Source organism: Rana temporaria, chromosome 1 (assembly GCF_905171775.1).
Source record: "Rana temporaria chromosome 1, aRanTem1.1, whole genome shotgun sequence".
In the NCBI taxonomy this organism is placed as follows: Eukaryota; Metazoa; Chordata; class Amphibia; order Anura; family Ranidae; genus Rana; species Rana temporaria.
The window spans coordinates 679,714,353-679,724,416 of NC_053489.1; positions in this window are offsets into that span (position 1 = coordinate 679,714,353).

The following is a 10,064-nucleotide window of genomic DNA, read 5'->3' on the forward strand; positions in this document are numbered from 1 at the left end:
TATTAATTATTATTGTACTACCACTCTCCATTTATTCACTTGTATTTGTGTTTTTATTTTGTTGTTCAAAATAAAAACATTTTAATATAATCTATTTGAGATATCGTATTTGTGCACCAAAACAATCCCCATTCTTTCCGCCTTTGTCTACATTGGTAGTAGTCAGCAAAGAATGGAAATGGAACAGTGGAGAAGTATGCTGTGTGTGTTGTTACATTGGCAGTGGTCATTAGAGAAGTATGCTGTGTGTGCTGTTACATTGGCAGTGGTCATTAGAGAAGTATGCTGTGTGTGCTGTTACATTGGTCGTGGTCATTTAGAGAAGTATGCTGGGGGCGTGGCCAAGACCGGCATGTGAGAGGACGCACTTCTCACAGCTCCTGCCTGATCCGAAAACTGATCCTTCCCCGGCGTCTCTGATCCGGCTCTCTTCGACCCATCAGCTGGCTACCGAGTCCCTGCACCGCCCGGATCCACCCCCGGCCCTCTGTACTAGGGGAAAGACCCGCTGCGGAACGGCGGAGATGACGGGACCGGACATCCAAGATGGCGCCGCCGCGGCCCTCACACAGCGCACTCCACGAGCGGCTGATAAAGCTAAAGATGGCACCGCCAGGAAAGCACCAAAGGCGCAGGGTAAGGAGCAGCCGAGGGACATGCTCTTCTTTGCCCAAAAGCTCAAGGGCCCTGCTTGCACTGGGGCGGGGGGGTCAGCAGATGGCGGAGGTGGTGGAGGCCGCGCAGCACAGCTAGAGTGGGGACATGAGACGGAGGAAACACCCCATAGCTCCAGGGCAGAGGCAGACGCTGAAGCTCCCCCCCCCTCAAATGATACACAGGATAATGTGGGGCAACCGACGTTGGCAGACATACTAAAGGCGGTGCAGGTGGGCAATGCTGACATGAAGGAGCAGTTTGGGGGCCTGAGAGAGGAGGTGTCCCTTCTGCGGCAGGACCTCCAAAAAGTCAGGGAGAGAGCAATCGCAGTTGAGAGCAGAGTGAGTGACCTGGAGGATAAGCTCCCACATATAGCGACTGAAGTCAGAACAGCACACCGTATGGCCCAAGACACGCTTAGCAGAGCTGAGGACACGGAAAATCGCTTACGCAGAAGTAACGTTCGCATTGTTGGTCTCCCTGAGAAGACAGAGGGCAGAGACCCCACCATGTTTGTGGAGAACTGGCTTATAGAAGTGTTCGGTAGGGAAGTTTTCTCGCCATTTTTCACCGTGGAGAGAGCTCATAGAGTGCCGGGCCGACCCCTCCCACAAGGGCCCCCCCCCCCCGGTCGATGCTGGCCAAGCTTTTGCACTACCGCGACAGAGAGGCGGTTCTCCGCTGTGCGCGGGAAAGAGGAAATGTTACCTTTAATGGGGTCAGAGTGTCGTTTTACCCGGACTTCTCAGCCGAGGTGCAGAGGAGCAGAGCAAGATTTGTTGAAGTGAAAAAACGCCTGAGGGCTCTGCAGTTACCATATGCCATGCTCTACCCGGCCAAATTGCGAGTGACCGCAGAGGGTCATGCGCAATTTTTTGAGTCCCCCAGGGAGGCTATGGCCTGGCTGGACCACAGTGAGCAGGCCCTGCGCCATCGCAGGGCTGACGCGGGAGGAGACTGACCCTGTCATGATCCGTGACACGCTGACTGTGCTTTTGCAATGGAAATGATAATTTCTGCACATTGATGAGCCGTTGCTCTGACTTTCGGGTTATCCTTTCTTCAGGTCCGGTTCTCTTTTTTGTACCAGTTGCCGGGGAAACATCTTTACTTTTAAAAAGCGCTAGGAAACAAACTGTGACTTTATTCTACAAATGAATAGGAATTCAGCTGAATTGTTGAGGAGAATAATGGGCTCACGTTTGAGTCGGGCTGTAGTGCCTGGTCTTGCCCTGTTGGCAATATGTCTGACCATGTTCGGGTTCCATCTGGGCCCTCCCGGGAACTGGGACGGCTTGCCTGGATGGGGCCTGCCTAAGCACCATTGCACTACTGTTTGTGGGCACCGTTGTGCCTGGTTGTATTTTGCAGTATTCACTGTCCTGCAGTCCAAGGGAGTATTGTTTTTCATAATGTTTTTTTCTCTTTTATTTTTTCTATTTTGGCCACCTGACATTTTGCTGCCGCAAAAGACTGCCCGCATCGCCCCTCATGCCCGATTACTATTTTTGCTTCTGCAATGGAGGGTACCCCCCTGATCTCCTGGAATGTTAGGGGCATGAACTCCCCCCTGAAACGTACAATGATATTTACATGTATGAAGAAGTTTTACCCTGCTATCTTATGTTTTCAGGAAACGCATTTGACACATGATACCACAAGTTGTTTGAAATACTCATGGGTGGGCAGGGCATACCACTCCACTCACACCTCCTTTTCCCGGGGTGTGAGTGTACTGGTGCACAGGTCCCTGGACTACCAGGAATACGCTTCTAAGGTTGACCCAGAAGGGAGGTTTGTGTTTTTGCATTGTCGTATGGGAATTTTGAAATGTATTTTGGCGTGTGTTTACATTCCTCCCCCATTTGACGCTCGGGTGTTGAGGCTTCTCCTAGAGTTTCTGGAGGGTAGGCCGGATCTCCCGATGCTTCTTTTTGGGGGACTTTAATAGCTGGTTGGACCGGGGACTGGACAAACATCCGGCACCTGGGGCGAACCCTCATAGGGCCACCCCGTTGGCTAGGTTGTTACGGGAGGTGGGCTGGCTGGATGTGTGGAGACACCGGAACCCCACAGCTAGACAATTCTCATGCTTCACGAAGGCTCACGGGTCGTTATCTAGGATAGACCTGGCGGTGGGTAACTCTGCGATGCTCCCCTCGATTTCGGAAGTGGCGTACAGACCTAGATGTATTTCGGATCACTCATACATGGTAATAACAATTACGGTGTCTCATCCATCTGCTCTCTCCAGAGCACCCTGGAAGTTTAATGCCTTTTGGCTTCAGCTATTTAGTGCCCCGGAAGAACTAGAGGGGAGCATCCGGAGGTTTTTTTCAGACCAGCCCGATCCAGAATCTATCCTTACTGAATGGGAATCTTTTAAACTGTACCTTAGACGTCTGCTTAGTGGGGAGGTCAATAAGGTTAAGAGGCGCTCAGAGGCTCTCAGGGAGGCTCTGGAAATGCAGGTCCACACACTGGAGACTAAGTATGTCCAGGACCCCACTGAGGCAGCTAGAGGGGCGTGGCAGTCGGCTCAATCTGCGTATGAGCACCTGCTCGCCTCCACGGCCGAAAAAAAAAGTTTTTTCACCAAAACAGCATTTTTTGAGGAGGGAGAGACGACGGGCCGTCTCCTGGCTAGGATAGCGAACTCTGAACAGAAGTCCCCGGCTATTGGGACATTGCGGACCGCAGCTGGGCGACTGGTTCAATCCCCTGACCTTATCATACAGACACTAGCTGACTTTTATGAACAGCTGTATCGACCGGCCTCGATGTATAGCACTGAAGAGCTGTCCGACTACCTGGACGGAATAGCATTTCAGCGTCTCTCCCTTTCCCAAAGCTCAGAGCTCGACTCTCCGTTGATTCTAAAAGAGCTACAGGAGGCAGTTGCGGCCTTCCCCAACTGTAAAGCCCCGGGGGGTGATGGAATCCCCATGGAGATTTACAAACAATATTCTGAGATCTTACTGCCTAGGCTACTGAGGGTGTTTAATGCTGCAAGGGAGACCAGTGCCCTCCCATCATCCATGGCTAAGGAACACATTGTACTAATCCTTAAACCGGGCAAGGACCCAGTGGATCCGGCCTCATACAGGCCGATCTCACTACTCCAGTCTGATATCAAACTCCTTGCGAAGGTCCTGGCTCTCAGGTTAAATAAGGTAATTACCTCAGTCATACACCCGGATCAAGCGGGATTTATGCCCAACAAATCTACGGCCATAAACCTCAGAAGGCTATTTCTTAACATGCAGTCCAGGGCAGATAATGTGGGGAGGAGAGCTCTGCTGTCGCTCGACGCTATGAAGGCCTTCGATAGCGTGGAGTGGCCGTATCTCTGGGGGGTGTTGCGGCGATTCGGTGTTTATCTCCTGGGTGCGGCTGCTGTATCATCTCCCCCAGGCGGCTATCAGAGAAGCTGGGCCGGGGTACGCGGCAGGGGTGTCCATTGTCCCCCCTGCTGTTTGCCCTAGCAATAGAGCCACTGGCGAGTCAGATTAGAGACCATAGGGGTATCACCGGCTTCTGTTACGGAGACAGACAGGAGAAGGTGATGCTATACGCAGATGACACGATGTAACGCCGTCAGCGTTACTTCCTCCTCATGGAGCGCAGACTTGTCACTTATGACAGTTGCGCTCCATTCAGATTCACGTCCGCGTCACTTCCGGTGCGCGGACGTCTGCGCTCCACGTTGGAACGCGGAAGTGCGTTCCAACGTGCGGCGCTCAGCTCAGCCACTGCCCGGGCTATTTAAACTCCCGGGGATGGCGGCAGGGTGTTCGGATATTCCTGTTGGACCCTGCCGCCATCTGGGAAACCCTGGACAAGCTACAGACTCGCTGTAGCACCTCTCTCCACAACTTACTCCTCCAAAGTCTCCTGAGTTTCACTATCCTGCTGGATACCATCACCACCTGTGCGGACTCCCTGGTATAGACTACCTCCTGAACTGCAAGTATATTTAAATACCAAACTACTGCTGTATATAGATACCACCACCACCTGTGCAGACATTCCGGTACAGACTACCTCCTAAACCGCAAGTATACTTGAAACCAGCTATTACAATAACATTGATTCCTAGTATATTCCAGAACTGTGTCTCTTACCTTAGACTTGTTATTATATACTAGCACCAGATACAGCAGACATATTTCACTCTATTGGTACCAGTGTGGAGATATCCTACTAGTAATACTACTACCCTGATTGTTGAATTTACTTAGACAAAGACTTATACTTGTAGTATCCAGATTGTTCTCATCAGTTAAGCTTAAGAGGAATTAAGCTATTACTCTTGTGTTTTGTTCCATAGAGGATATGATGATATAACCCCAAACTCTTATTGTTCAGTGAGAGTGATCTGGTGGTTCATTTCTGATAAGCCTCTACAGCTGCGGTCTAATCTCATATAGAGTCCTCTCACTGTCAGGGTCATAACATAATATCCGAACCCAAAAAAAAAAAAAAAAGATAAAGGATATAATTACATATATCTTTTAAATGGATCCAGCTGACCTTGCAAATCATTTAGTTGCACTCTCTCAAAGAGTTGATAATCTTACTAACAACATGAATGAGTTACGTATGCAGAATGATGCTTTAAGAGATCCAAATCTGGCACAAGCCAGGCAAAGACCTGAACCAAAGGCCTGTTCACCGGAACCATTTTTTGGAGATAGAAAAAATTACAGACAATTCATTAGTTCATGTCGATTGATGTTTGAACTACAGCCACGTACTTATCATTCTGATAGGATAAAGATCCTTACATTAATTTCTTTTCTTAAAGGTGAGCCCAGAGTATGGGCTGACACCTATGTAGAAGAACACGGAGATCTCTTAGGAGATTTTGACACATTTCTTGATGAGATGTCTTTGTTATATGAAGATCCCAACAAACAGTTAACAGCTGAGAATTCAATCAGGAGTCTTAGACAGGGAAGGCGTCCTGTTGAAGATTTTATTTCAGAATTCAAATGTTGGTGCAGAGAAACTCAATGGTCTGATATTTCTCTCAGAAACCAGTTCCGTTTGGGTTTATCTGAAGCTATGAAGGATGAGTTAGCTCGTGTTGACCTACCCACTACTTTGGAAGATCTTATGCACCTCTCAGTCACTATTGATCGTCGCCTTCGCGAAAGAAAGACCGAACGTGCCACTACCTATTCTGTCACTCCCTTCAGGAGATCTAGATCACCTCCCAAAGATTCTCCAATGGATCTTAGTGTTATTAAAGGACCTTTAACCTCTGCAGAGAAACAGCGTCGCAGAGCTAACAATCTTTGCCTATATTGCTCTGCTCCTGACCACATCGTTTCCACCTGCCCTCTTCTCAAGAAGAATTCAGAAGGTAATTTCTCCCACATTAATAAATTAAATTCACCCGGAACCATATCTAATCATTATATTTTTGTTCCTCTCACCCTACAGTGGGATCAAGGAAAGATTTCCATTGAAGCAATGGTCGACAGCGGCGCATGTGGCAACTTCATTGACTCAAATGTTGTAAAAGCAAATAAAATTCCCAGTGTGTCAAAGCAGATTCCAGTGTCACTCACATTTATTGATGGATCTAACTCTTCTTTCGGTCCAGTTACATCTCAGACAGTTCCTTTAATAGTTTCTTGTGCCAATGGCCACACAGAGACTCTCAATTTTGATATTATTTCATCTCCAGTTTTTCCTATAGTTTTAGGTTTACCATGGTTGCATCTTCATCAGCCTACCATTCTTTGGCCCACAAGATCTCTTTCTTTACAGTCTACTTACTGTACAGAATTTTGTCATCCTCCATGTATCATCTCCTTCTCAGAGATTCATCCTACTAATTTACCAGATTACTTACAAGATTTTGCTGATGTGTTCAGTAAGACTAACGCGGAGAAACTCCCTCCACATAGGATTTACGATTGTCCTATTGACTTAATTCCTGACAGTCCTATCCCTACTGCTCGGATCTACCCCCTTTCTCAACCAGAGCTTATACACCTAAAAGATTACTTGGATGAGAACCTTAAAAAAGGATTTATAAGGCCCTCCACTTCTTCTGCCAGTGCAGCTCTATTTTTTGTAAAAAATAAGGATGGATCACTTCGACCGATAATAGATTATCGATCCCTCAATAACATCACAGTAAAGAATAGATATCCATTACCACTCATTCCAGAGCTTATTGAAAGGTTACAGACAGCTAGGATCTACACAAAGCTGGACCTTAGAGGTGCTTATAATCTTATAAGGATTCGCTCTGGAGATGAGTGGAAAACTGCTTTTAAAACTCGATACGGGCTTTTCGAGTACTGTGTAATGCCTTTCGGTTTATGTAATGCCCCAGCAACTTTTCAGTGGTTTATTAACGATATTTTTCATGATCTGCTTGACATTTGTGTTGTTATCTACTTAGATGACATATTAATTTATTCTGATACTCTCGAGGAACATCACAAACATGTGCGTTGGATTCTGGAGAGACTCAGAATTCACTCTCTATATGCAAAACTTGAGAAGTGCGTCTTCAGTCAGACTACTATCTCCTTTCTTGGTTATCAGATCACTCCAGATGGAGTTCAGATGGACCATACTAAAGTGGATTGCATTTTGTCTTGGCCTTCTCCCCAGACCAGAAAGGCCCTTCAGAGATTCCTTGGATTTTCTAATTATTATAGAAAATTCATTAAAAATTTCTCATCAATTGTGAGACCACTTACTAGTCTAACCAGTTCTAAGATACCTTTCATATGGTCCAAGGAAGCACAGAATTCATTTGAAACACTTAAGCTTAGTTACTCTTCAGCTCCCATTCTCCAACTCCCCAATCCAATGTTTCATTTTACGTTGGAAGTTGATGCTTCACATTTTGCCTTGGGTGCTGTACTTTCCCAACGACCCACATTATCACATCCACTACATCCTGTTGCCTTTTATTCCAGAACTTTATCACCAGCTGAAAAAAACTATCCGATTGGAGAAAAGGAACTGTTAGCAATAAAGGACGCTCTCGCAAACTGGAGACACCTTCTGGAGGGTTCTACACACCCTATCACTATCCTCACTGACCATCGTAATTTACAGCATCTCAAAACTTGTAAAACTCTTTCTGCCCGTCAAGTCAGATGGAGTTTATTTTTTGATCGTTTTGATTTTGTCATCTCATACCTCCCCGGTACTCAAAATATCAAAGCAGATTCTCTATCTCGTATGAATGAAGATCAATCCATGGACATTCCACCACTTTCCATTATTCCTTCCAACCGAATTATTGGAACAACTTTGACATTCGATAAATTGCTCATTCAAACTCTTTCTAAAGATAAATCTCAACTCCCTAAAGGTCTACAACAGCAGTCTAATGGACTATTTACTTTCAACGACAAGATCTACGTTCCACCAAGTTTACAACTCACACTATTAAAACAACTCCACGATGCCCCACTTGCAGGTCATCCTGGTATTAGTAAAACCATTCTTTTACTGAAGAGAAGTTATTGGTGGCCCCATATGACAAAGACTGTTCATGACTATGTGAGTTCTTGCCACACTTGTGCAATCAACAAACATTCGAGGAAACCACCCTATGGGTTATTAACCTCCATCCCAATACCTGACAGACCTTGGGATGTTATATCCATGGATTTCATAGTAGACCTTCCTAGATCAAATGGATTTAACACCATCATGGTCACTGTTGACATATTAACCAAGATGGCCCATTTTGTACCTTTGAAAAAGTTACCTACTTCTCAAGAAACAGCAAGGGCTTTTGTATCTAATATTCTTAAATTGCATGGCCTTCCATCCCAAATCATTTCGGATCGTGGGTCACAGTTTATTTCCAAGTTTTGGAGAGCCCTTTGCCAAACCTTACAAATAGATCATCGTAGATCTACTGCTTATCATCCCCAAACAAATGGGCAAACGGAACGTGTTAACCAAACTCTTGAGCAATATTTGCGCTGTTATTGCACCCATCTTCAAGATGACTGGGTTGACTTACTTCCACATGCAGAGTTTGCATATAACAATGCTTCCAATTCATCTTCTCAGTTTTCACCCTTTTACGCAAATTATGGGTTTCATCCTAATAGTTTACCTTCTACTTTTTCTCCAAGTAATGTTCCGGCTGTTGAGAATTTCTTATCAACCATAAAAAACACTCTAAACACTCTTCGTTCTAATCTAAAGACTGCTCAAATTAGACAAAAGAAATATTACGACTCTCATAGAACAATATCACCTCCATACAAAATTGGAGATTTGGTATGGTTATCCACTCGGAATTTACGACTTAATATTCCTTCAAAAAAGCTTGGTCGTCAATATACAGGACCTTTCTCAATTTCTCATGTAATAAATAAAAATGCTGTTAGATTACTTCTACCTCCAGATTGGAAGATTCATCCATCTTTTCATGTTTCACTAATCAAGCCTTATAAATCTAACCCCTTTCCAAATAGAGATCCACAACCTCCTCCTCCAATTCAAGTTTTTGGTGAAACTGAATATCAGGTAGAGAAGATTCTTGATTCTAGGAAAAGAGGATCCTCTATTCAATATTTGATTCGTTGGAAAGGTTATTCTCCCACAGATGATTCCTGGGAATGTTCTTCAAATATTCATGCTCCTCGGCTCATTAAGCAGTTTCATCATAAATATCCTGATAAACCATGTCTCACTGGGCGCTCCGGAGGTGCCCCCTTGAGGAGGGGGGTATGTAACGCCGTCAGCGTTACTTCCTCCTCATGGAGCGCAGACTTGTCACTTATGACAGTTGCGCTCCATTCAGATTCACGTCCGCGTCACTTCCGGTGCGCGGACGTCTGCGCTCCACGTTGGAACGCGGAAGTGCGTTCCAACGTGCGGCGCTCAGCTCAGCCACTGCCCGGGCTATTTAAACTCCCGGGGATGGCGGCAGGGTGTTCGGATATTCCTGTTGGACCCTGCCGCCATCTGGGAAACCCTGGACAAGCTACAGACTCGCTGTAGCACCTCTCTCCACAACTTACTCCTCCAAAGTCTCCTGAGTTTCACTATCCTGCTGGATACCATCACCACCTGTGCGGACTCCCTGGTATAGACTACCTCCTGAACTGCAAGTATATTTAAATACCAAACTACTGCTGTATATAGATACCACCACCACCTGTGCAGACATTCCGGTACAGACTACCTCCTAAACCGCAAGTATACTTGAAACCAGCTATTACAATAACATTGATTCCTAGTATATTCCAGAACTGTGTCTCTTACCTTAGACTTGTTATTATATACTAGCACCAGATACAGCAGACATATTTCACTCTATTGGTACCAGTGTGGAGATATCCTACTAGTAATACTACTACCCTGATTGTTGAATTTACTTAGACAAAGACTTATACTTGTAGTATCCA